Here is a 27,704-nt window from a genome sequence, read left to right as displayed (position 1 = left end):
AAGGGTTCTAGGAAATAAAATGAGGAAATTAAAGGAAAGAGAAAAGGAAGCAAGGAAAGGGAGCTAGGAAAGGAGCTAGGAAAATAAAGGAGATAAAGACAGGGAGATTGGGAAGGGAGCGAGGAAATGGGGGTAGGGGAGAATCGGAAGCCAGGAAAGAAGGAAAGGAAACTAGGAAAAGAAAGGTAATAGGGAAGGAGAGGAAAGGAGTTAGGGAAAGAAGCTAGGAAAGGAGGAAAAGAAGGGTGCTAGGAAAGGACAGGAGAGTGGAAAGTACAAAAAAAAGGGAGCAAGGAAAAGGAATCTAGGAAAGAAAATGATGGAAGAAAGGGAAGAAGGAAAAGGAAGAAGGAAAGGGAGCTAGGAAAGGTGGAAATGAGCTAGGAAAGGAGATAGGGAAAGGGAACTAGAATGTATGCACACATGACTGTAAGTCGCTTTGGATAAAAGCGTCTGCTAAATGGCATATATTATTATTTATTATAACTAGGGATGGAGTTGAGGAAGATAGGAAAGAAAAGGATGCTAGGAAAGGAGGAAAAGAAAGGGAACCAGGAAAGGAAATGGAGCGAGAAAAGGAGAACAGGAAAGGAAGCTAGGACAAGGGAGCTAGGAAAGGAAAAATGAACTAGGAAAGGTAAGGAGATAAGGAAAGAGAGATTTGGAAGGAGGAGAGGAAGCTAGGATTGGAGAGGAAAGGAATTTCAAGTAAGAAAAGGAGGCGTTTACATGTATGTGGTTGAGATTAACTATGACCAGTAGAGAGGAAAGGAAAGGAAGAAGAAAATGAAATTAGGAAAGGAATATAAGAAATTAGGAAATGCAAGGGAGCGAGGAAAGGAATCTAGGAAAGAAAAGTTCACATCTATGTGGTAGGGATTTACCACGGACAATAGATGGGTATTGGTTTAGTGACAAGCTAGTTTTATGGTGTTTTCAAGACAAATAGGAACTCGAAAATAACCGAGGTCAAATCATGAAGTCGGTGATCTTCAGGTTGGATAGTCGAAGCTTTAGAAATGTCGTTTTTTCCCGGAGTTCCAAGCGGTCTTGAAAGCACTGAGTTATCCAAGGTCCCAGTTGTTATGAACGCGGCAATAGTCACTGCCTTCTGCGGGGCTGCAGCTGGATACTATTGGCCTTGACAGGTGATCACGTGACTTTTAATCGAAGAGGCATCGGCAAAGCTTCGGTATACGCAAGGCTCCCTAGACATTAGATAGTTTTGACCGCAGTGTACAAGCTGGTTAAATGAACAAAGCAGTTGCTAGCTGCCTTTTATATTTGTAAGGCTGCTGCTATGAAATGAGGAAAACATGGGAGCCAAAGAGTCAAGGATAGGTTTCCTTTCGTATGACGAGGCTATCAACAGAGGTAAACATAATTGACCATTTGCTAACCTTGGCTAGCTAGCTGTCAACATTAGCCAGCTAGCTAATGAATCTAACGCTAATTTCGTTTATGCTAGCTCTGTTGGATGAGTAATACGTTGCTAACGTTACTAGCTATCTAACGTTAGGGCAGGCAATTAACTAGCTAACGTTAGTGGACTAAGGTTTAATTCAAATGGGTAGCTAGTACTGCTAGCTTCAGGCTAGCATTAACGGTAATAAGACGCAGTACTGCGGTTAGTTAGTTTACATACTATTCTTTTTTTAACCCTAAAGATGTACGTTAAAGTACTGCCCTCGGGATCAGGATAGGTTGATGATGACATAGGTATTGGGGAGAGGCCAACGACCGGAAAATAAGGCCTAGAGCTACTGGTAGCTAGCTGTGTACAGTAACTGTCAGTGCCCTGTCATCTAGAAGTGCATGAATGACACCACCAAGTAGCAGCTGCACTGAGAGGCTAACGCTAGCTGTTTGTTGACATTGTCAATTTCACCCGTTTTCTCCCCAATTTCGTGGTATCCAATTGGTTACAGTCTTGTCCCATCGCTGCAACTCCCGTACGGACTCGAGAGGCGAAGGTCGAGAGCCGTGCGTCCTCCGAAACGCAACCCAGTTTAACCGTTGGTACTGGGCCAATTGGGTCTCCCGGTCGCGGCCGGTCACCGCAGAGCCTCGACTCGAACCCAGAATCTCTAGTGGCACAGCTAGCACTGCGATACATTGTCAATTTAATAACGTTTCTTTGCATACGTTTACTGGCAATAGTCATATTCAACGGGTGTTGGGCGTTAATCATTAAGTCTGTTATTCTGCGCTCCGGCACACTCGGACAAAAGTGTTTTTAAATTGGAGTATTTGTATTTATTAGGGATCCCCGACTCTTCCTGGGGTCCAAGGCTCAAGAGTGGGACCTTGGATAACTCAGTGCTTTCAAGACATTACATATAAAACAGTTACATTTTGTATTGTAGATATATAGTGGTGTATAATACCACCATGCAACAATATTACAATGTACGTGTGTGTAGAGTGCAAAGATAGCCAGAGTGAATTTATCAACAAACCCTGTGTCTTTCTGGTGCTCTAAGTTTGCAATTTATCATATTTATGGTAAGTTATGATATTCAGGCCTAGCCTAACGCTGGAACAGCAACTGTGCAATCAGGGAACAGCAACTGTGCAATCAGGGACCTGTAAGGCCATCTTATAATTGTTTTTATTTGTATTTAACTAGTCAGTTAAGATATTATTATTATTTACAATGATGGCCTACCCCTGCCAAACCCTACCCCGGACGACACTGGGTCAATTGTGCGCCGCCCTATGGGACTTCCAATCAGTTGTGATACAGCCCAGGATCAAACCAGGGTCTGTAGTGATGCCTCAAGCACTGATATGCATGACTTAGACCGAGGCACCACTCTAGTGCCCTACCGGTAGTTGACAGAGCTAACAGAGCTAACAGGTAGTAGCTATACTGACAAGGATGGTGTATGTGTGTGTCTGCCAGTACTGTATCGTTGATGTTGTCTGTCTGGTGCTGTGCCATGTTTCATTTTATCGTATTCACGATGATAAAAAAAAAGTTTTAAGTAAAAATAGGCATTGGTCTGAAGATGAAAAAGAAGGAAAATTCACATGAGCACCACAATGTCTTTTCCACCCATGCTCTACCAAGTTTTCCAGCACACCGCTTTGACCTACTACAATAGCTATGTTGGTATTGTGCTTCAAATTACGTATGAGTAGGCAGGTTGCTTAGAATTCAAACCTTCTCAAACAGCCTAATTGGAACTCTTAGAGGAGGTGCTTCCACAGTGTGACTTGTACCGCATACAAGGTACAGTATTGGATTCTTCACACACCACAGCATGACATTATCCCATTACGCTACTTTTTTATACTTCTTAAAATTAATTGAATGCAAGCTTTGCTTTTATACTTACAATACCATCAGGCTTGATTGAGCTGTTTTTTATTGTAGTACTGTGGTGCCTGCCTTTATTTCCTTAAACCTTTATTTTAGCAAAACATGTAATCATAATAATATCCTTTTTTTTGGTCAGTAGTTGCCCATCATGCCCATCATAACAGAAAGTGGTGGTGTGTTGGACACAGTAGGTCAGAGCCTGTCTGCATTCCTGATTTCTGTAACTGCTGGCTTACCTGTGTAATATTGAATTAAGCTCAGAATCACGTGTTTCAAACATGGTTCTGTTTTATCAATTGCTGTGCCGATCAATGGAAAGTTCATTACCTCTGTCAAAATAATATGTAGCTTCAAGTTATGTACTTCTTTTTGCAATAAATAATTTGACGCATCAACAATATGCATTTATAATAGGCCTGTATCTGCCTGCATGCTCCTGATGAGGTGGCGGATGGTCTCCTGAGGGATCTCCTCCCAGACCTGGACTAAAGCACCCGCCAACTCCTGGACAGTCTGTGGTGCAACGTGGCGTTGGTGGATTGAGTGAGACATGATGTCCCAGATGTGCTCATTTGGATTCAGGTCTGGGGAACGGGCGGGCCAGTCCATAGCATCAATGCCTTCCTCTTGCAGGAACTGCTGACACACTCCAGCCACATGAGGTCTAGCATTGTCTTGCATTAGGAGGAACCCAGGGCCAACCGCACCAGCATATGGTCTCACAAGGGGTCTGAGGATCTCATCTCGGTACCTAATGGCAGTCAGGCTACCTCTGGCGAGCACATGGAGGGCTGTGCGGCCCCCCCAAAGAAATGCCACCCCACACCATGACTGACTCACCGACAAACCGGTCAAGCTGGAGGATGTTGCAGGCAGCAGAACGTTCTCCACGGCGTCTCCAGACTGTCACGTCTGTCACATGTGCTCAGTGTGAACCTGCTTTCATCTGTGAAGAGCACAGGGCGCCAGTGGCGAATTTGTCAATCTTGGTGTTCTCTGGCAAATGCCAAACGTCCTGCACGGTATTGGTCTGTAAGCACAACCCCCACCTGTGGACGTCAGGCCCTCATACCACCCTTATGGAGTCTGTTTCTGACCGTTTGAGCAGTCACATGCACATTTGTGGCCTGCTGGAGGTCATTTTGCAGGGCTCTGGCAGTGATCGTCCTGCTCCTCCTTGCACAAAGGCGGAGGTAGCGATCCTGCTGCTGGCTTGTTGCCCTCCTACGGCCTCGTCCACGTCTCCTGATGTACTGGCCTGTCTCCTGGTAGTGCCTCCATGCTCTGGACACTACGCTGACAGACACAGCAAATCTTCTTGCCACTGCTCGCATTGATGTGCCATCCTGGATGAGCTGCACTTCCTGAGCCACTTGTGTGCGTTGTAGACTCCGTCTCATGCTACCACTAGAGTGAAAGCACCGCCAGCATTCAAAAGTGACCACAACATCAGCCAGGAAGCATAGGAACTGAGAAGTGGTCTGTGGTCACCACCTGCAGAACCACTCCTTTATTGGGGGTGTCTTGCTAATTGCCTATAATGTCCACCTGTTGTCTATTCCATTTGCACAACAGCATGTGAAAATTATTGTCAATCAGTGTTGCTTCCTAAGTGGACAGTTTGATTTCACAGAAGTGTGATTGACTTGGAGTTACATTGTGTTGTTTAAGTGTTCCCTTTATTCTTTTGAGCAGTGTATGATGAACAGAGTAGCAGAAGTGTAAAAAGTGGGGTTGGCGGGTGGTGGGACACAATGCAGATAGCCCGGTTAGCCAATGTGCATGAGCACTGATTGGTTGGGCCAATTTAGGTAGTATGTACATGAATGTATAGTTAAAGTGACTATGCATATAAGATAAACAGAGATTAGCAGCAGTGTAAAAGAGGGGTTTGGGGGGTGGCACACAATGCAAATAGTCCGAACAACCATTTGTTTACCTGTTCAGGTGTCTTATGGCTTGGGGGTAAAAGAGAACAGTCTATGACTGGGTGGCTGGGGTCTTTGACCATTTTTAGGGCCTTCCTCTGACACCGCCTGGTGTAGAGGTCCTGGATGGCAGGCAGCTTTGCCCCAGTGATGTACTGGGCAGTACGCACGACCCTCTGAAGTGCCTTGCTGTCTGAGGCCGAGCAATTGCCGTACCAGGCAGTGATGCAACCGGTAGGATGCTCTCGATGTTTCAGCTGTAGAACCTTTTGAGGATCTCAGGACCCATGCCAAATGTTTTTAGTTTCCTGAGGGGGAATAGGCTTTGTCGTGCCCTCTTCACGACGGTCTTGGTGTGTTTGGACCCATCTAGTTTGTTGTTGATGTGGACACCAAGGAATTTGAAGACCTCAACCTGCTCCACTACAGCCCCATCGATGAGAATGGGGATGTGCTAGGTGCTCCTTTTCCTGTAGTCCACAATCATCTCCTTAGTCTTGGTTACGTTGAGGGATAGGTTGTTATTCTGGCACCTGTGTAAGGGCTATTTGACCAAGGAGAGTGATGGAGTGCTGTATCAGATGACCTGGCCTCCACAATCACCCGACCTCAACCCAATTAAGTCTGGGATGAGTTGGACCCGCAGAGTGAAGGAAAAGCAGCCAACAAGTGCTCAGTATATGATGGAACTCCTTCAAGTCTTATTTCATAGTTTTGATGCCTTTACTATTACTCTACAATGTGGAAAATAGTACAAATAAAAACCCTTGAATGAGTACATGTGTAAACTTTTGAGTGTGTGTGTGTGTGTGTATACTTTACGGTTATGTTATTTTCATGACAGTCTTCATCCATAACCGTCGGTTATTAGTAATTTTGCCATTTCCTTTGGGTCGCAGAGATGCATCTTCCTACAATTATTGATAAGTTACAGGGCCTAAAATGAGCCCCTGCCAAATGCGAGTAGATTTTGGCATTGATGGGTCAGATGTCTATTTCACCAGCCATGTTGGCGGGTGGTCAGGACTTCACCTGCAGTCAATAAATCAAGTACACATTTTATAGCTAAATTAATGCAGCAGTAGCTGTTTTCAAAGTGTTTGTCGTTTTGTTTCGTAGCTGGTAGTGAATCTCACATACTAATCCTATGATATATATCCCACCTTGTGCAACGCGCAGCAACACTGCCTGGCTGGGGAGCTGTGTGCACTGATAGATGGGCTGAAGGTTAATTTTTAGAAGTGCTGTGCACATGCATAAAAGTTGGTCTAATTTACTCAAGTACAAAAGTGAGACTTTGTTATTGTGTTTCTTGGTTATTTACCTTTTTTGTTCACAAGAAAGATTGTTTTTCAATGTTTGCTTCAAGTGCTAGCATCGGCTACATTTTATTTAACCTAACTAGGCAAGTAAGTTAACAAATTCTTATTTACAGTAACGGCCTACCCCTTGTTCAGCGGCAGAACAACATATTTTTATCTCGTCAGCTCGGGGATGTGATTCAAAAACCTTTCGGTTACTGGTCCAACGCTCTAACCAGTAGGCTACCTGCCGCCCCTAGTCAGATTCTTTATCTAATACATTTACATTTAAGTCATTTAGCAGACGCTCTTATCCAGAGCGACTTACAAATTGGTGCATTCACCTTATGACAGGCACACTGTCACTGAGGGCTTGAGTGACCTGCCCTTGTTGCCACGGGAACCTCCCAAAAAATGAAATAAAATGTATCAATATACCACATCACTTTTTACTAGTAATACATTTATTGTGGGGTGGGTGGGGGGGGGGAGTTGTGTGTAATTATGTCCCGAAAAATATTTTCGCTGATAAAGTCTTTGTTTTAGGCCCTGATATTAGTTATGATGGTAGCTATTGTAATACAATTTAACAGCCATGGTGGTTGGGGTAAAGGTGTTAAGCAGATAGCCTTTGCTTGTATTGGTGACCATGGTTTGATGCTCTGCCATAACCATAGTCCGTGTTTCATTTACAGAAAAGCGATTATATTTTCGAAACACTTACAGTTTCTCTATTTCTCCCAGTCACTGATGTGGAGCTCCAGCGTCTGAAGGATGCCTTCCGCAGGACCAGTGGCCTGTCCTGTTATATGAGCCAGCAGTGCTTCCTCAGGGAGGTGCTGGGAGATGTCGTACCACCCAGGGTTGCTGAGGTGAGCCTATTTCTACACCTGCATTGCTTGCTGTTTGGGATTTTAGGCTGGGTTTCTGTACAGCACTTTGATATATCAGCTGATGTAAGAAGGGCTATATAAATACATTTGATTTGAAATATTTAAACCGATAGAGGGCCCCAGTCTGATGGGAGGGATTGTAGCCTATTGTGCTCTTCCGATGTTAGTTCACATTAGCAGCAAACGGGCTTGACTCTTCCTAACAGCCATTGGAATGTGGTCCTGCAAGTCAGAGCATTCATAGTTTCACTTATGCTTGACAGTGAAATTATGTCGAGCATAACTTTTGCCCTCAGAACAGCTTCCTTTCGTCGGGGCATGGACTCTACAAGGTGTCAAGCGTTCCACAGGGATGCTGGCCCATGTTGTCTCCAATGCTTTCCACAGGTGTCAAGTTGGCTGGATGTCCTTTGGGTGGTGGACCGTTCTTGATACACACGGGAAACTGTTGACCAGGAAAAACCCGGCATCGTTGCAGTTCTTGAAACAAACCGGTGCGCCTGGCACCTACTTACATACCCCCTTCAAAGGCACTTAAATCAGGCTCTGAATGGCACACATACACAATCCATGTCTCAATTGTCTTAAGGCTTAAAAATCCTTTAACCTATATCCTCCCCTTCATCTGTACTGATTTAAGTGGATTTAATGTGACATCAATAAGGGATCATAGTTTTCACCTGGATTCACCTTGTCAGTCTGTTATGGAAAGAGCAGGTGTTCTTAATTTTTTGTACACTCAGTGTATGTCTAATCAGTAGTCAAATTGTGGTTACCCAAGTGACTAACATATTTTTTTATGTAAATGGAATGTTATAGAAGGGTCCAGACATTTGTTGCAATTTCCCTTGTTTTTGAAAAACTTACCCCTACCAGTAATTCAATTCCAAATCCTCATTGTGCAGTATGGGGGCTCAAAAAACATGAACAAATGCTCCAGACACACAAATACATCCTTTTAAAAACTGAAACGCTCTCAGTATAGTGACACAGGTCTTTTAGATGTTGTATACATGGAAATGGTCATTCAAAACTTTATCCACACCGTTTTATTCCATTTTGTGCACATCGAGCTGTTTCCCCTTTCTAACATTATCTGTGTAGCCTACTGTTAGGATAGACGGTGAGGTATTGCTCGAGTCACAACAACATTGAATATAACATTGCGGATAAAGTTCTGAATGACTCTTTCACGTGTACAACATCTAAAGACCTGCACCACTATACTGAGAGCGTTCCCGTTTCTAAAAGGACATATTTGGGTGTTTTTGGAGCCTTTGTTCATGTTTTTTCTGAGCCCCTGTACTGCACCACAAGGATGAGGATGTGAATCGCTGGTTGGAGTAAGTTTCTCAAACAAGGGAAGCCACAAAAAAAAGTGTCTGTACCCTTCTATAACATGCCATTTACATTTAAAAAAATGCAATTTGGTTGTGAAAAAGCTACATTCTCCTTTTTGAAAGCTCTAATTAATCTTCACCTTTTGCATTTGCATGGGGATTTTTTTTTTTTATTTCTACGACAGCGCTCACTCTACAAAAAACAAACTGTCAAAGAAAGTAGGTCAGGACTGGGCATGAATGAGTTGACATGTTTACCTGAACTTAACCCAGCTCCCTTCCCCTTTCTCTAGGTGATATACAGCTCATTCGGCGGGACCCCTAAAGGCCTGCACTTCAACAACCTCATTGTTGGGCTGGTTCTCTTGACTAGAGGACGTGATGAGGAAAAAGCTAAATGTGAGTATTGTAAGACAGACTTATGAAACCACTAGAGATGTTTGTGTTGACCATGTAATTTTAAGAATAATCAGAATAATATAAATAATTTAATAGGATCTCTGTTAGAATAATATTTAAACAAATGGACCATCTTCACACTTAGTGTGGAATGTCATTTATTTTCTTAAAAATATCTTCTGTGATTCATCCCCTTGTAAATATCACATGTGACTGAGTTGCATAACAAGCTAACCTTTTGTGGCTCTCCTTCAGACATTTTTAGTCTGTTTGCCAGCGATTCGGGCAATCATGCAACGCGAGAGGACATGGAAAGCATGCTGCAGACCGTGGATGGAGAGATCCCACTTTCTCTCAGGAAGTGTTTCTCAGAGGTCCGCTCGTATGCCTTAGTTGATTGAATATGTATTTTACTGTTTTAAACACAACTTTTGACAGCCATGTTTTCACATATGACCTCCAGGGTGGGTGCAAATCTATTATTACCATTCAGTGGCCCGTTATTTATTAGGCTACCTTTTTGTTCTATTACCAGGTCTATTTTTATCTGCAACATCTGTTCACTAAAATAATGCCACATCCTAATCTACCCTCATGCCTTATCTAATTGTAAACTGCTGACAGGACTTAGCACACCTAGGCTTTCTTATGTTTAACCAAGTGCACAGGGCTGCTAATGCTACTTAACACAGAAAGATAATTTGCACCTTTTGTTATTTTCATTACCAGGGTGAGAAGGTGAATTATGAGAAATTTAAGAGCTGGCTCCTGCAGAACAAGGATGCTTTCACCTTCTCCCGCTGGCTCCTGTCCAGTGGGTGTGTGTCACTCTGACAGACGATAGTGACACACCCACCTTCTACCAGACCTTGGCTGGAGTAACACACTGTGAGTGACGCTCATCCTGATCCTTTGGGAGATATACTAAACAATAGCCTAGGCTAAGGGTCCGATATGATCACTAGTCTTGTCATGCCGCTTATTGATTTTTCTCTTGCAGTAGAGGAATCAGATATCATTGACCTGGAGAAGAGATACTGGCTGCTGAAAGCTCAATCTCGGACCGGCCGATTTGACCTGGAAACCTTTGTCCCATTAGTTTCTCCCCCTATTCATGCATCCCTAAGTGAAGGTAAGGGAAAACAGGATTGATTTATTGGATACTTATTTTGAAGGCAATCGTTACTACTTCTATCTTCAACATTCCTCTTTGTGTCCAGGTTTGTTTCATGCCTTTGATGAAAACAGGGACAATCACATAGATTTCAAGGAAATCTCGTGTGGCCTATCTGCTTGCTGCAGAGGGCCTTTGGCAGAGAGACAGAAGTGTAAGTGGATACACATGCATTAAGCCTTGCTGTCATTTCTTCATTACTTTAGCTATGTTTCTATTAACTATTCCAGTGTTTTTTTTTACAGTTAGAAAATAAATTTGAGAATTGCCTGCTACAGTACGTTTCTATTAAATTATCTTGTGTCGATTCAAAACAGCTGGACGTAGTGACATCACACCTAGGGCTGTTATGGTGATATGACTGTGACTGGGTACACAGGTAGTCACGAGTCATGACCACAGTCAAATTCAATGTGACCGTTTGTCACGTAATTAGGCTTCTCCAGACTCTGATGCTGCCGGTGGTCATTAGTAGCCTACTAAACTTGCTAACTGCCTGGTACTCAGCACTCTATTGTTCCTGTAATTACTCACGCAAATGTAATCGAAAATCTAATCAAATCCTATTTTATTTGTCACATACACATGGTTAGCAGATGTTAATGCGAGTGTAGCGAAATGCTTGTGCTTCTAGTTCCGACCATGCAGTAATATCTAACAAGTAATCTAACCTAACAATTTCACAACAACTACCTTACACACACACACACACACACACACACACAAGTGTAAAGGAATGAATAAGAATATGTACATAACAATATATGAATGAGTGATGGCCGAACGGCATTGGCAAGATGCAGTAGATGGTATAGAGTACAGTATATACATATGAGATGAGTAATGTAGGGTATGTAAACATTATATAAGCGGCCTTGTTTAAAGTGGCTAGTGATAAATTTATTACATCAATTTTTCCATTATTAAAGTGGCTAGAGTTGAGTCAGTATGTTGGCAGCAGCCACTCAATGTAAGTGATGGCTGTTTAATCAAACACTTCATGAGTGCCTATGAGCTCATGTTGGGCAGCATTTCTATAGGCTATGCAATTGTGTGAGAAAACCGAGGATCCCATCAGATTTCCATTGGCTAGACCTACTATATTTATTTCTCAACTATTAAGCGCATTGCTTCGCTACGACAGGAGTAGAGCCTACCTACTGGCATAAATTAACATAAATTAACATTCGCAACTTAAGTACATAATAATTTTTTACCCCCATGCCCCTATTTTGAGACAGGTGAATGATAATGGTCCATTCTAAATCATAATTATTATCACACATATATGTAAAGACAACATTAAATAAAGAATAGTTTGATAGGCCAATATCGTCACCCATCACTTGTGAATGATGCCCAGCTTGTGCAAAAAACAGTGCATACCTTTTTTTTGTGTCTTTTTCAAATCATAGTCACACCTCATGTATGCTAACCTATAGGCCTATATATTTTGACACGGTTTGTATCACAAAGGCCAAATAACTTATCTTAAAATTAACCACATTAATCTGCCTTATAACTGGTGTTGAGCCTAACTGGCATACAGTGCATTCGGAATGTATTCCGACCCCTCTGACATTTTCAACATTTTATTTCGTTACAGCCTCATTCTAAAATTGATTAAATTGTATTTTATTCTCATTAATCTACACACAATACTTCATAATGACAAAGCAAAAAATAGTTTTTTAGAAAATATGACATTTACATAAGTATTCAGACCCTTTGCTCAGTACTTTGTTGAAACACATTTGGGAGTGATTACAGCCTCTAGTCTCCTTGGATATGACGCTACATGCTTGGCACATGCATTTGGGGAGTTTCTCCCATTCTTCTCTGCAGATCCTCTCAAGCTATGTCAGGTTGGCTGGGGAGTGTCGCTGCACAGCTATATTCAGGTCTTTCTAGAGATGTTTGATTGGATTCAAGTCTGGGCTCTGGCTGCAGAGATGGTTATCCATCTGGATGGTTCTCCCATCTCCACAGAGGAACTCTGGAGCTCTGTCAGAGTGACCATCGGGTTCTTGGTCCTGACCAAGGCCCTTCTCCCCCGATTGCTCAGTTTGGCTGAGCGGCCAGCTCTAGGCACACAAGTCTTGGTTCTTCCATTTAAGAATGCTGGAGGCTACTGTGTTCTTGAGGGACCTTCAATGCTGCTGCAAAAATTATTTTTTTACCATTCCCCAGATCTGTGCCTTGACACAATCCTGTCTCGGAGCTTTACTGACAATTCCTTCGACCTCATGGAATGTTTTTTTTTTTTTTGCTTAGAAATGCACTGTCAACTGTGGGACCTTATATAGACAGGTGTGTGCCTTTCCAAATCATGTCCAAATCAATTGAATTTACCACAGGTGGACTCCAAGTTGTAGAAACATCTCAAGGATGATCAATGGAAACAGGATGCACCGGAGCTCTATTTCGAGTCTCATAGCAAAGGGTCTGAATACTTATGTAAATAATGTATTTCGGTTTATTTTTAATACATTTGCAGCAATTTCTAAAAACTTGTTTTCGCTGAGGAAAAAATAATATTGAATCAGTTTTAGAATGAGGCTGTAGCGTAACAAAATGGAGAACAAGTCAAGGGGTCTGAATACTTTCCAAATGCTTGTGAGATTGAAGTTTGGGCAAGAATTTTAACCATAAAATGCCCCTTTATAATAAAGCATTACATGCATAATGTGCCATCACTTGTTTACTCGCTAATTGATTGCATATTGTTACATTCATGCTTATAGTCTACTGCGGGTGTGCGGAGCGCCGTGCTTATGTGAAGGAATAGCCTAATAGTTGATCAACATTTTAAGCTAAACGGTCAGCCTCATTGCTTTTAAAAGTTTTTTTGATACTAGTGGTTGTATTTAATTTTGGCAGCTGTCTGATCCCACTACTGTCGCAGAGATATGTTTGGAATATGTATTTATTGAATGAAGGACAAGTTGACCAATATAATAGGTCAACTTTTGTACTTTGGGGGATAGTAGATTGACATAGGCTTGTGCTTTTGCTTTCCGTTAGGGCTACTCATCTTATTGGCTGATGAAAAGTAGTAAACAGTTCTAACATCTTCAATATGCAACTTGGAATTTGAAGGATGCTCGCAGTTGCGTCCCAGATGTGTCTGTCTTCATTCATTTGTAGCCTACTTAGGTAAAATGCCTGTCTGAAGGACTCAACCACGTGATGGGCATTGGCTACATCTGAGAATACCATGTGACTGAGAGGTGCTTCGGAGCATGGCAGTCAGCAGAAGGGAATTATAATTAGCCTATTATATTCAGCCCAAGGGCACAATGGCTGTACAATGTTTGGAATTTTTTAGGGGGCATCACGGCCACACAAGGGAGATGCCGCCGGGACATTCGAGGCCTGGAGAGAATATTATCAAGTGCTTGTCAAATTGTGAACGAGACTGAAGTGTGCAGCGTACTTTTTTCAAATCATCATTAGTCCCATCATGAAGCCTTAGAATGTATTAAACATCAAAATATATAGCCCAATGTTTGTATCATAGCTAAAGTTGCATAAAAACTCTAAATTAAACATGTAAGATGACCAGTTTCTTAGTTAACTGCTCAACACAGAATAGCCACATGCACTTCCTATGAAATATCCTTTATTTTATTAAGCTATGTTCAATTGTATTCTTCATACTGTAAAATATATATATATATATTTTTAAATGATGCCATGGAATTCTAAGCAAATATTGTCTGCTAAATGAACTAGTGTTGTCTACAGCCATATGGCATAGCCAGATCAGGGCCTAACATAAGGACAACTCAAAGTATATGCTATTCTGTTCTTCTGAAATGGACTATGATGGTGGAGGCTATATTAAATGGATTTATTAGACTTTTTAAAATGTAGATGTGCATCAGTGTCTTGTTGGTTATGCTTGGAAGCCAGGACATGCTAAATGTGTTTATGCTAATTAATGGTCAATTACCGTGAGACAGGCAGTTATCTGCTTGACAATCACCAGCTGACAAAATTTCATGACTGCCACAGCCCTAGTCACACCTAAAATAAAAACTTTGTTTCTCAAAAAACTACAGTGTTGAATAAAAACGAAGTGTTTCCATTACCCATTTAGGAAAATTGCGCATTAATAAATGTCTGCCTGCCTGTATGCCCTCCCACCTGTCTGTATGTCTCAGGTAGCCTGCGAAAGCCAGCATGGATGAACATTTGCCATATTGTAATAATTCTCACGTGACAACACATCGCCACGGTCCGTAACATGGTGAAACTTGCACTCCTGTAGATCTGAAATAATTCAGCCAACCAGAAAAGCAAGGCGAAAGAATTCAGGCATTATTGAAAGTCAGGACAATCCTTGTCCTGCAATGGAACATAATTTTTATAGATGTTGCAAGCAGTAGGCATTAGAATTAATTGTGGAGTGGCGTTTTATAGTTGTCTTATTAAATTATGTGCCCCGCATACATTAAATTATTCAGCAATCGTAATTTATTCTAAAAACACAGTTTTCATCATTTGTCGCAAATAAAATGTTACAAAATCGAACTGCTAAAAATGTTGAAATTTCTCATCGGTCAGTTCCATTACACATGGCGCAAGGATTTTGTTTACGACATTGCTTTTGTCGAATAAACCTGGGTCAATGGAAACCTGCCTATTAACTGTTTCAATGTGGGACTTTCCCCTTGTTTCTTCTCCCCAGTCTGTTTCAAAGTGTTTGATGTTGACCATGATGGGCTTCTGTCTCGGGAGGAAATCACAGAAATGGTTGGGGCATTACTGGAGGTGTGGAAAGACAATCGCACAGACCCTCTACCTGTAAGTAACATTTGGCCATACTGGACATATGATGGATATAATGTAGAAAATGATAACTGTTGTAGTGTTTGTAGTTAGTTTGTTTGTTTTAACCTGTCCCGTAACCACTTACATTACGCTGCCTCTGTCCCCTTTAGGAAACGCACAGTAATGTCCATGCCATTGTGGAAGATATCCTGAAGGAGCATGATACCACTAAGGTATTACCTTATTGCCTGCATTGCTTTGAATTTTGACACATTTCTTCAATTTTGTCAGAAGATGTTGAAACTGGAATTTTGTTGTTTTGTTCTTAAGAAAGGGCATTTGACCCTGGAGGATTACCAAATATGGAGTGTGATGAGTGCACTTGCCAATGAGTTCCTCAACCTGTTATTTCAGGTAAGAGCCAGCCACTGTTTCTACTTTGGTCATCATTATGTGCTGTGTGCTTTTCTGCTGGATCACCAGTCTTCTGCTCTCCTGTTGGTCCCTAGGTGTGCCATATTGTCCTGGGGCTGCGGCCTGCCTCGTGTGAAGAGGAGGGAAAGATAATCAGGTGTGTGTCTGTCACCATGTCATTTTCCTCTCCTGCTGTCATACACATACCCCTCATCAATCTACCACTCACAAACTCATTGACTTGTGTCTGCAGGGGCTGGTTGGAGAGAGAGAGCAGACATGGCCTCCAGCCAGGAGACTACTGGTTCCTCATAGCAGTGCTGTGGTGGCAGCAGTGGAGAGACTATGTCAAATATGTAAGCAAGGCTTTTTAGCTGCTTGACACCATGATCATCTGTTTCTCATAATGTGCCCACTCTACAATATATAATTTCTTTACTGTTGTGGTTGTTGGCACCTCGTCCAGGACAACACGCACATCGTGGTGGAACAGCCGTCAGTGTTTGGCACAGGGAGGAGTGGTGTAGGGGCCCAGACGCAGGCCAGGGCAGAGCAGGGCCCAGAGGGGGAGAGCATGGCCAGCTCCCACAGCTCCCCAGAGGAAAAGTTCTCAGACAACATCTCCAGTGCATCAGAGGCCTCTGAGACAACCAGTGGCAGTGAGTGGCTAAGAATTCTCAGCATTGCATTTAGCAAAACAGTTGGATACTTGTATAGCTTAAGGAAATATTCCACTTAGTTGTTAACTATTGCATACCTGAGAGTGAGTCTTCCATTGAATGTCACTGAAAACAATTAAAACTATTTGCTCTCTTTAGGCCTTCTACCCCTGGGCTCGACTGCTACGGATATTTGCTTTGCCCGGCAGCATGAGACCCCAGATGCAGACAACCAGTGCTTCCTGGGGGCTGATGTGAACATGGCGGTTCTAAGGCCTGGGGCCATCGACAACCAGCCTCTGGTTATGTCGGAGCCCTTAAAGGTAAAGGTAGACACCACCACCACAAACAACACTGTGGAAGTATGTTCCTATTCCTCAAACTGGCATTGCCATATTGTTTCAGTTTTAAACCTGCCCCTCTTGAACTGTTCCCCCAGGCTCCCACATTGACCATGGAGGGGGGCCTACTGAGGCGCTCCCCATCCCTGATTCTAAGCAGGGACTTTGAGGTTGTGCCAGAGCCAGTGTGGAGGGCGCTCTACCACTGGTACGGAGCCAACCTGAGTCTACCCAGGCCGGTATGTACAGTTTAACTTCTGGATTTTCCAGTTACCGTTATTAATCCTGATATTGTGTTAACCTCATATTCCCGTCCCCTCTCCTCTTCTCCTGTGGGCATTCCCAGGTGATCAGAAACACCAAGACAGACTGTGCTGAGCTAGAGCTGTTCCCCCGCCACCTGCTCTTCCTGAGGCAGCAGCAGCCACCCGCCCGCACCCCCCAGAACAACGTCTGGGTCAATATGGGTAAGAGCTTCCCCTGCATGTGTCTCTAGCACCTCTCCAAAGGAGAGACAAGAGTAGCACAATGGCCTAGTGACTTTCTGCTCCAAGAGTGTGGCAGGGTCAGTGCCACACTGTGAGTCTATTTTTACATCCGTGTTGTAATCTGATTATCTGACAGTCAGACCTTTTGTCTGAAGCGTGTCTGATTAGATCATACTCTACATTCAACTAATTTCAAAAAGTTGTACTATTTTTACACTTTTGTAATTCTAGAATAGTTTGTCTTGTTGAATAATAGTTCCCGCGTGTGCAGCTTGTGAGATCAGCTATCTATTCTCTCTCCACACAACCAATAAATCTTCTTATTTTTTACGTGGATGTCACAAGACTGGTGGGCAGCACGGGGTCATATTAATCTCAGTCATGTGAGAGATCACTTCTGTGTGGGGAAGTGGGTGCTCACTATGCATACACCCTTTTTTTCTGTGACACTCAGGGCAATATCCTAAGATGTGCACGATCCACTGACGTCAATTCATGATCTGCGCGGATCTCAAGTTGGGCCTCAATGATTGGCAGAGCCTTTGGCCACAGCAAAATATTCTGGAAATGAGCTACCACAAGCGTTTACAGTTTTCCATCTATGAACAGTAATCAATGGTGTCTCCCGGTCCATCCCCAGGTAATGTCCCCTCTCCTAGTGCCCCCTTAAAACGTGTGCTGGTCTACACGGGCTGTTTCAGTAGGATGGGCACCATCAAAGACATCCACGAGTACCTGGCCCAGAGACTCCGCATCAAGGAGGAAGACATGCGCCTGTGGCTCTTTAACAATGAGGTGGGTGGGGACTCAGAAGGTTGACCCATCATCAACATACACTACACACGCACAGTAAACACCTAAGCTCTGATACACACGCAAATGCACTCCACATTTTATTTGTATTTTTACAGTTCATTCTCAAATACCCTTCAAAACAATGTATTCCACAGAATTATCTGACCCTGCTTGATGATGAAGACCATTCCCTGGAGGGGTTGAAGATCCCAGATGAACAGTACATGGTTATAGAAGGTATGTATCATAATGAGTCTCTGTGTTAAATAGCTTCATCATGTATTGTCAGGATGAGTAGCTGGTTTCTTTGTGTTCATTAGTAAGGAGCAAGGACATGAGCTGGCCTGAGGAGATGTCCTTCATTGCTAACAACAACAGGATGAACAGACACAATGGTAAGACCATTACTGCATACAGCTACACCAATAGTACTACTATTGTGTAATCCTTATTGGGTCAGTCCACCTCAAAAAGCACAAGAAAGATGATTTTTGACCCCCACCATCTCAATTTCTGTAGTTGGAAAAGGGTAAGATTAGCATTCCTGAAACATTATTTTTTGAAATATAATTTGATCTCTGGGAAATGAAGCTAATTGATTGCACCCAACTTGGCCATTTTTTATTTATAGTATTCATATACCAAAGATCTGATTTTGGACCATAACATTTACATTTACATTTAAGTCATTTAGCAGACGCTCTTATCCAGAGCGACTTACAATTCTTCCTAACAATGAGTAAGACATGAGGAATTCAATACAATGGTCAACAGCCACCCACAAGCAACATAGGGATAGCCCTCAGAGAACTGCCATTTGTTGGACTATTCAAAGAGAATTGGGTTGAAGCATTAGGTTGCTAAGAGAAGGACAAACTGAATTGCTTTCATGGAGGACTGGCTTAACGATTTATTTTCACCACGAGCAAAAGCTATTGATTTTCTACCCAAAATTGCAAATAACATTTTGTGATCCATTTAATAAACACAAGAGACCAGAAAATGTGATAAAAGCGTGTGGCCATAGCAGGAACTGCAGCATCTAGTGGGAATAACCTGATACTTTCACACTAATTTATGGTAAATAATGCAAGCAACTTCAATGGCTAATTTCTCTAAACGGGAGGGGACATAGCCAGATTCACAGGGAATACATTACGTAGGATGAAGAATCAATACTCCAAGCCTTAGCTCCATACTGATACTGTATAATACTGGTTGTTGTGGTGGTGTGTGTGGGGGAGTCCGTGGGTGGCTTTTTATCGTCTTTCAATGGTCGGAAGGAGTTTGGTCCAAATTGGATGTTGGGTACTATATTAATTGAATATAATATGTATATCCTTTACATTTTAAAATGGCCAATTTAGGTGCAATCAATTTCTCAGAGATCAAATTATATGTCTACAAAATAATGTTGCATGAATGCTTAGCTCCCGACTGTTGCAGCGGTCTTAGGCACTGCATCTCAGTGCTAGAGGCGTCACTACAGACCCTGGTTCGATTCCAGGCTGTATCACAACCGGCCGTGATTTGGAGTCCCATAGGGCGGCGCACAATTGGACCAGCGTCGTCCGGGTTTGGCCGGGGTAGGCCGTCATTGTAAATATGAATTTGTTCTTAACTGACTCGCCTAGTTAAATAAAAATACAAATACAAATCTGTTTCTAACTTTAGAAACAATTTCAGAATAATCTGTGTTGGTGGGTTTCATGGCTTGCTGAATTGACATGGAATGACTCTATTAAGAATTTAACACTAACTGAGCTGATAAGTACTTTGATATATTATAGATAAGCCTGTCAGACAATACTCGTTTTGCTTTCACGCAACATTAAAGGGGTCGTACTGACTGTTGTAGAAGCCTTTGGTGGTTAAATAGCCGCCTCAGACTGTTGCCTCCTCCTGTTCACAGTCCTTACTGAGAAAGGTGCGACTGGACTGAGCAACCTTGGCAACACGTGCTTCATGAACTCCAGTATCCAGTGTGTGAGCAACACCAAGCCTCTCACAGACTACTTCACCTCAGGAAACCACCTCTATGAGCTCAACAGGTATACGTGTGCATTATCTTAGATTTACAAGAATGCATTCTTATTATAAAATAATGCTTGTTATATACTTTGAGCAAAACTTTGGTTAAATAAACCCACAGCATGCAGAGATGAGTGTGCAAGATTATTTGTACTGTTTCTCTTCATAACAGGACCAATCCCATTGGGATGCGTGGTCACATGGCCAAATGCTATGGCGATCTGGTACAAGAGTTGTGGAGCGGAACACAAAAGAACTTGGCCCCTCTGAAACTAAGAGTACGTCCGCAAACAGGCCTTCAACTGAATAACGCTAGAGCGCTAGAGTAACGCTAGAGTCTACCAACCTAAAAAGTATAGTCTTTCAACCTAAAAAACAAGAGTCAAACGGTTGTCTTCTCCCTTCTGTCCTTGTCTCTCCCCTGTCTCTTCCGTCAGTGGACGATAGCGAAGTACGCCCCGCGGTTCAATGGCTTCCAGCAGCAGGACTCCCAGGAGCTGCTGGCCTTCCTGCTGGATGGCCTTCACGAGGACCTGAACCGCGTTCACGAGAAACCCTACGTAGAGCTGAAGGACAGCGACGGGCGGCCAGACTGGGAGGTGGCTTCTGAGGTCAGAGTTCAGACACTTTTCCTCATCTCATAGTAGAGCAATCCAGAAACCAGACCCTGGGTGAATTACCTCATGTAACTGTTGAGTGTAAATGTTGATTTGTGGGTGTAATATTAGCTTTCTGTGCCATCTTGAACTGCTAGAAGTTGTCTGGTGTGAGGATGTGGTGTTGTGTTCCCCTAGGCGTGGGAGAATCACTTGAGGAGGAACCGCTCCATTGTGGTGGATCTGTTCCATGGCCAGCTCAGGTCACAGGTCAAGTGCAAGACCTGTGGCCATGTCAGTGCACGCTTCGACCCCTTCAACTTCCTCTCTCTCCCCCTACCCATGGATAACTCCATGCACTTGGAGATCATAGGTGAGCCTTATAATGCAGTGTATACAGTACTACAGTTCAACATCCAGAAAATATTTCACGAAACATCAAAGATTACCATCATATTGGAGATATTTGTCTCAGGATGTCTGTCGCCTGTCCACCCTTTCCTGTGCTCGCCTCAGAGCTTTACAGTAACAGTGTGGTTTTGAATAGAAAGCTCCTTTGTTCCTGTTGTCTTGTGAGAGAAAGTATATTGGATCCCGTGCCTCTGCAACACTTTTGTCTTTGTTTCCTCTGTCCAGTCATTAAGCTGGATGGGTCATGCCCAGTGCGGTATGGGCTCCGGCTCAATGCGGATGAGAAGTACACAGGCCTGAAGAGACTCCTGAGTGAACTCTGCTGCCTTAACCCTGAGCAGATCCTCCTGGCTGAAGTCCATGCCTCTAACATCAAGGTAGAGCTATCACCAGCCATCATCTGTCCTCATCACTGTCCATCCAACCATCACTCTGTTCATATGCACATAGACTAGTGAAAGTCTGTCTACCCAATTTTTAGAATTTCCCACTGGACAACCAGAAAGTGCGTCGGGCGGTGAGCGGCTTTCTGTGTGCGTTTGAGATCCCGGTGTCAGGCGTATCCACATCTGTGGTGTCCTCCCCCACGCAAGCAGATGGTGATGGTATACCGATTTGGTTCTTCTGTTTATCAGTTTGTTCTTCTCTTTTCAAAGGCACTTTTTTGAAAAGTTATTCAATCAAAGCCTTTGTCATATAAGGCTCTTTTTAAAAGGAATCAGTGCGAAGTGATGAAAATGCATAGTAGCAACCAAGAACATTTTAGAATTTCAAGAAATGCACAGGTTTTAGATAACTGATGAAAAGGTAGCTACTTTGAAACTGAACAATATAACAAAGCTAAATGACCATCACAGTAGCTGTCAACACTGCTGTTATGTATTATTTAAGTCTTCACTGACAACTTGACAAGCTGTTTGTTCTTCATGTCATCTCCAGAAGCTCCAGCGCTAGCAAATGGGAATGCTGCCAAGGTAACTGAGATTAACTCTCTGAAACTAGGAATGATCCCCAAGGGCATGCCCAGCACTGTAGTGCCCTGTGTCACAGAGGGCAGCCATGCCAATGGTCTCCCCAACGGCCACGTGATGCCCCCTCTGGACAGCACCTTTGCTGGGTACATCATCGCCATCCATAGGAAGATGGTGAGAACTGCAGGATGGGTTAAAAATGGAGACAAGATTATCAGTGCATCAAGATTAGTCAGTCTATATAATGCTTACTTCTAAACTGTTTTTGTTTGTTTTGTAGATGCGGGCAGAGTTATACTTCCTGTCCAGTCAGAAAAACCGACCCAGTCTGTTTGGGATGCCATTGATCGTGCCGTGTACAGTCCACACCAGGACCAGGGACCTGTATGACGCTGTTTGGACCCAGGTGTCCCGCTTGGCCAGTCCCTTACCCCCTCAGGAGGCCAGCAACCACGCCCAGGACTGGTCAGTCTCTCCAGACCACTCTGTGTGTTCTGTCAGGCGGCTTTGCAGTGCTCAGTCTTATCCTAATGGCACAGGTGTGTGATACTGTGCTGCGTGTTTTTGTTTGTTGTGAACACAGTGATGACAGCATGGGCTACCAGTATCCCTTCACCCTGCGCGTGGTGCAGAGAGATGGCAACTCCTGCGCCTGGTGTCCGTGGTACAGGTAATAATCTGCCCTCACAGTACAACATATCACAATACGGTTGAAGATGGAGAAGGTGTTAATTGATACCCTCTGTTGGTGTCCCCCACAGGTTCTGCAGAGGCTGCACAGTGGAGTGTAACGATGACAGGGCTGCTGTGGGGAATGCCTTCATGGCTGTGGACTGGGACCCCACTGCTCTACACCTCCGTTACCAGACCTCTCAGGAGAGGGTAAGAGAGACATGAGGCTGGGGATAAACACAGCAGTGGGACCCTAGAGGTCATATCAATATATTTATTCTAGGGATGTAATGATTATTTAAATAAAAATGTTTACCTTTATTTAACTTGTCAAGTCAGTTAAAAACAAATTCTTATTTTCAATGATGGCCTACAGGGGAACAGTGGGTTAACTGCCTTGTTCAGGGGCAGAATGACAGATTTTTACCTTGTCACCTCAGGGATTCGATCTTGCAACCTTCCAGTTACTAGTCCAACTCTAACCACCTGGCTACCTGATTCACCAATATGCATCTGTCTCCGGTCCAAGTGTTTAAGATATGAGTGCATCGGTCCGCAGGACCACAAACTGATCCAATGTAGCATGCATCGGTCAGAAAATCTATTCAAATGTTACAAATTGCAGGTCAAATAACATTTTCTTTTTCTTACCTTCTGAAAATGCCTAATCTTTTGTGACAACCGACGCGTCCTCTCTCCTTCAGTATTGAACTAAGCATGTAACTGTGTTAAGTCATTGATCTAAAAGTTATTTTGCATGCAGAACAACCCCAGGCAATAACAGTAAGCTAGTCAAACTGCACACTGTACCCAGCTTCACTCGTAGACCAACAAGAGGAAGACCTATTCCTGATCTGGCACATCTGCGCGTCACCTTCAGCATTTATATGTTTGTAAAATGGCTTGTGCAATATTAGGCTTTATTAGTTGAGCGACAACCAATGTAATTTGATAGGTTATTCTTATCAAATGCGGTGTTGAAAATGAGTTTTTCCTGGAGTAAAAGTAGCCTAAGCTACTGCCAGGGAGACTACGCTCATCTGGCTACAGGTAGGCTAGATGCTGATCGGGACATTAGATTTTATTTCAGTTGTTCAGGTTCACCATCAGCAGTAGTTTTGCTTGAAACAATCAGTATGTATTGTGGAGTCCCATATGGTGGTGTACAATTGGCCCAGCGTCATCCAGGTTTGGCCGGGGTAGGCAGTCATTGTAAATAAGAATTTGTTCTTAACTGGCTTGCCTAGTTCAATAAAGGTTGAATAAAAATAAATGTATTGTAATTTTTAGATATTCAGGGTAAAGTTGATTAATTTCATAACGAGGACAGCAATCACTTTTGCTACCCGCATGGTCGAAGTGGGAGAAGAGAAGTTCACTCCCAGTCTGTCAACTTCCAAACAGTCTATTCGATTATGAGACAGAGGTGAAATCCAAAGTTGTGCTATAAATTAATTGGTTATGTCATAGAAAAGGTAAGAATACTAGCTCTAACACTTTTAATGTGCAAAAATGTATATATACACACAGACACAGACAGATGTCAGCTCAGAGAGGCCCATCAGCAGCAGATTTTACTGAATGTGTTTATGCAACCAATGTTAATGTGTCGCATCGATTCGTTCCTCTAATCAAACCGAATCGTTTCAAACTAAAACTTAACGTTTCTGTATTGGGAGATCATGCATCGAATCATCCTGAAAAGGAAAGATGCACATGCTTAATTTATTCCATATCTAATGGAACAACGACATTGACTAAGTAATGAGTGTGTCCTATAGATCGTGGAGGAGCACCCCAGTGTGGAACAGAGTCGCAGGGCCCAGGCAGAGCCCATCAGTCTGGACAGTTGTCTGCAGGCCTTTACCAGTGAGGAAGAGCTGGGAGAGGATGAGCTCTACTACTGCTCCAAGTGCAAGACCCACCGCCTGGCCACCAAGAAACTGGACCTGTGGAGGCTACCGCCCATCCTGGTCAGATATACAGCTCATTTCCTCTGCATTAACTCCCCAGTCCTCTCCCTATTAATCTTAGTGTCTATAGGCAACAGTTGAAACCTATGCAAAGAGAAAGAAAGAAACCCCCAGTCCAACAGTTTGAATGCCATGTCTGAATTGCAAGACTGCACAGGACATCACCCACTCTAAAACACTTTTATTCTGCCCATTTGAATGACAGATTATTCATTTAAAACGTTTCCAGTTTATGAATGGGCGGTGGATCAAATCCCAGAAGATTGTGAGGTTTCCCAGGGAGACATTTGATCCCAGTGCTTTCCTGACTCCGAGAGATGCAGACCAAAGCCAACAGAGCTGGAGGGACGGGCTAGGGGAGGAGCTACACGACACAGAGGGAGGAGTACCAAAATCTGGGGGTGGAGACACTGTCTGTAACCCCACCCCAACTCTCAACAATGGGAAAGGTTTGTAAAGAGTCTTGACTGGGGTTTCAGATGTAGCTGTCACATCCCACTTATTCCTTTAGACAGGCTGGTGTTCATCTATGAATGTATGTTCTATTTTCAGAGTCTCTGTGCTCAGGGAGGATGGCCAGTACTCCCCTCAGCAGAGATGTCAGCCCCAACTGCAGCCCACAGAGTGAGGGCAGGAGGCAGGGCCGTGGACGGGTGTTGCCCCTGGAAAGCAGGTACCAGCTATCCCTCAGTAAAGAGAGTCTGGACAGTGGCAGGGAGAGCCCCATGGAGCTCGAGGCCAGCGGGATGGGGAGCAGGGGAGAGGGTCTCAGCGACTCTACCTCTGGAGAGGACACGGCTAGGGACTGTGACAACACAACGTCTGTGTCTGAGCTGGAGAGCAATGGCTACACCGAGGACAGCATAGATCTGGAGGCCTCCCAGGACCAAAGAGACAAAATCTGCATAGACCCCATGTACAACTTGTATGCAATTTCAGTAAGTATTAAATATGAGTTTTTCTCTAAGAATATTGCTCTTATAACCTGAAGACACAGGAGTGCAAAGTGACTATCTACCACCTGAAATATCCTCTTAACCACCAATCACTTTTGTGTCTGCAGTGCCATTCAGGGATCCTCGGAGGAGGCCACTATGTGACATATGCCAAAAACCCAAATGAAAAGTGGTACTGTTACAACGACAGTAGCTGTAAGGTAAGTGAAGTCATGAGTTTGAAATGCTGTGTTTGGAATACAATCTCTGGTATGTGATGCATTGTCCATTTGCCATCTATAATGCAGCGATTTGAAGTTCACAAGTATAAACCAAGCTGCACTGTGTTTTCTGTGTTCAGGAGTTGAGGTCAGAGGAGATTGATGCAGACTCTGCCTATATTCTGTTCTACGAGCAGCAGGGAGTGGATTATTCTCTGTTCATGCCCAAAACTGATGGCAAAAAGATGGCCGACACAACTAGCATGGACGAGGACTTTGAGTCTGATTATAAGAAGTACTGTGTTCTTCAGTAATTAACTGTTGATGTGTCAATGTGCTGCTGGTTCATCGACATGCTTGTGCTAGAGAACCACCTTACTATTTGAATCTGAAATCTCTCAGGTTGAGATGAGCTGAACCTTAGAAATCATCCCTGGTGGTTAGAAGTGGACCACAAACCATTTTTACACCACCTCTTCTAAGTGGATAGACATTTTTTTCAAGCAATGGTACTCAAGTTATTTTGCGCTAGCGATGTCAAACAAAAGGAAGGGCTGTGTATTGGTTTGTTTCAGCATCAACACCTTGTCGGAGGGTGACCATGCTTAGGCCCATGGTGCTGGTCCTAGGCCAGATGTGACAAGTGTGTGTGCGTGTGTGTTTGTTTGTTTGTAAACCAATGCCAGTGGCAATATGTGTAGACACTAGACACATTTGATTGGTATTCTCTGTAGTTAAAGATGTTATATTACAATTGATCTAGTGAAATGTAACTGAACCCCCCCCCCCCCTCATTGAAATCTACAAAAAATGATTGCAGTAGTAGCAAGTGTTCACTACCTCATCATACCCTGCTTTGGACAGTAGTCAAATCCATAGTCACAATTCTAAAATGTCTCTTTAGAAAATACCCTTCTTTGTCTTCTTCAAATGTAAATGAGTCAGACTCTAGACCGATAGGCCTGGATTAAATTCAGTGTTGCTGAACTACATTCATGTATTTGCATTGCAATGTATCTCTGTCTTTGGTGTTCATCACGCCAGGTCTGCTAAGAACAAAGCCTCAGAACCCCTTACCTATCTGAGACAATCTTCCTGTAGCTTCTGCTTGTCCCAATCTGTATGCAGGTCCATTCCAACAACATATCAGTCTGTGCCATGACAACATTGTGATGTTATCACATTAACAGTTGACTTTCATTATAGTAGCTACCAGTAGGCCATGACATACTTTATTATTGTGCCCAAGTTAACACAATTATTTATGCAAGTCATGAGATCACAACTTCAAAGAGCATAAGTTGTGGCTAATGTTGCATCTTTCTGAATGCCATAGGTATGATGTATTTGATTTAGGCAGAGGGACATTTCTTAGTTTTGAGTCGTTGCACCTTACCGTTGTGCGACAAGTGAATAGATAGCTTTTCCCCTACGCGCCTCGGAAAACATGTATTTATTGTAGCTATGTAGCTATGTTGACATGCACTATGTGAGACATTGTCACAAGGAGTTCAATTCATAATCATATGAAGACACACAAATCTAACTGTTTAGGCCCTGAGCTATATCTGTTACAATCCACAGCTCTCATTTCTGCTCTGTCTTTAAAGGCTTGTTGAGGTGTATGCTTTTATTTGGTTAATCAATTACTGATTATAACATCTGGACAGAAACCTACCCACTCTACCTGACGTATGATGGTAGCAAGGTAAGCATTCTGATGTCTTTGATTTTTAAAAAACATTTTTAACCTTAGCTAACTGCTGCAGTGGTCATTTTCAGTATTGTCCCTCTGAAAACCTTGATACAGCGATTACTACTGAATGTTTTTTTTGTCTATTTAGTTGTATTGTTTTCTTTTGATTTATTCTTAATTTAATGTACTTTTTCTAAAATGTTTATAGTCTAAATTTACTTTGCACTGACCTTTGTGGAAAAATGAACATGTACTGTACATAAATACTTTTGGAAAAAGGATGTATTGGAATATGAACTGCAAAGATCTGTCTTGTATATGGAGTGATTAGTTTATCTAACTATTAAAGCAGGCAGCCAATAAAA

The 27,704-nt window shown here is 43.0% G+C and overlaps 1 pseudogene; it reads left to right on the top strand.

Moving 5' to 3' along the window:
* Positions 1-1,144: 1,144 nt before the first annotated feature.
* On the top strand, positions 1,145-27,704 carry LOC124008359 (annotated as a pseudogene).

This window comes from Oncorhynchus gorbuscha, linkage group LG02 (assembly GCF_021184085.1).
Source record: "Oncorhynchus gorbuscha isolate QuinsamMale2020 ecotype Even-year linkage group LG02, OgorEven_v1.0, whole genome shotgun sequence".
NCBI classification, from domain to species: Eukaryota; Metazoa; Chordata; class Actinopteri; order Salmoniformes; family Salmonidae; genus Oncorhynchus; species Oncorhynchus gorbuscha.
This window is presented reverse-complemented; position numbering and strand designations above follow the sequence as displayed.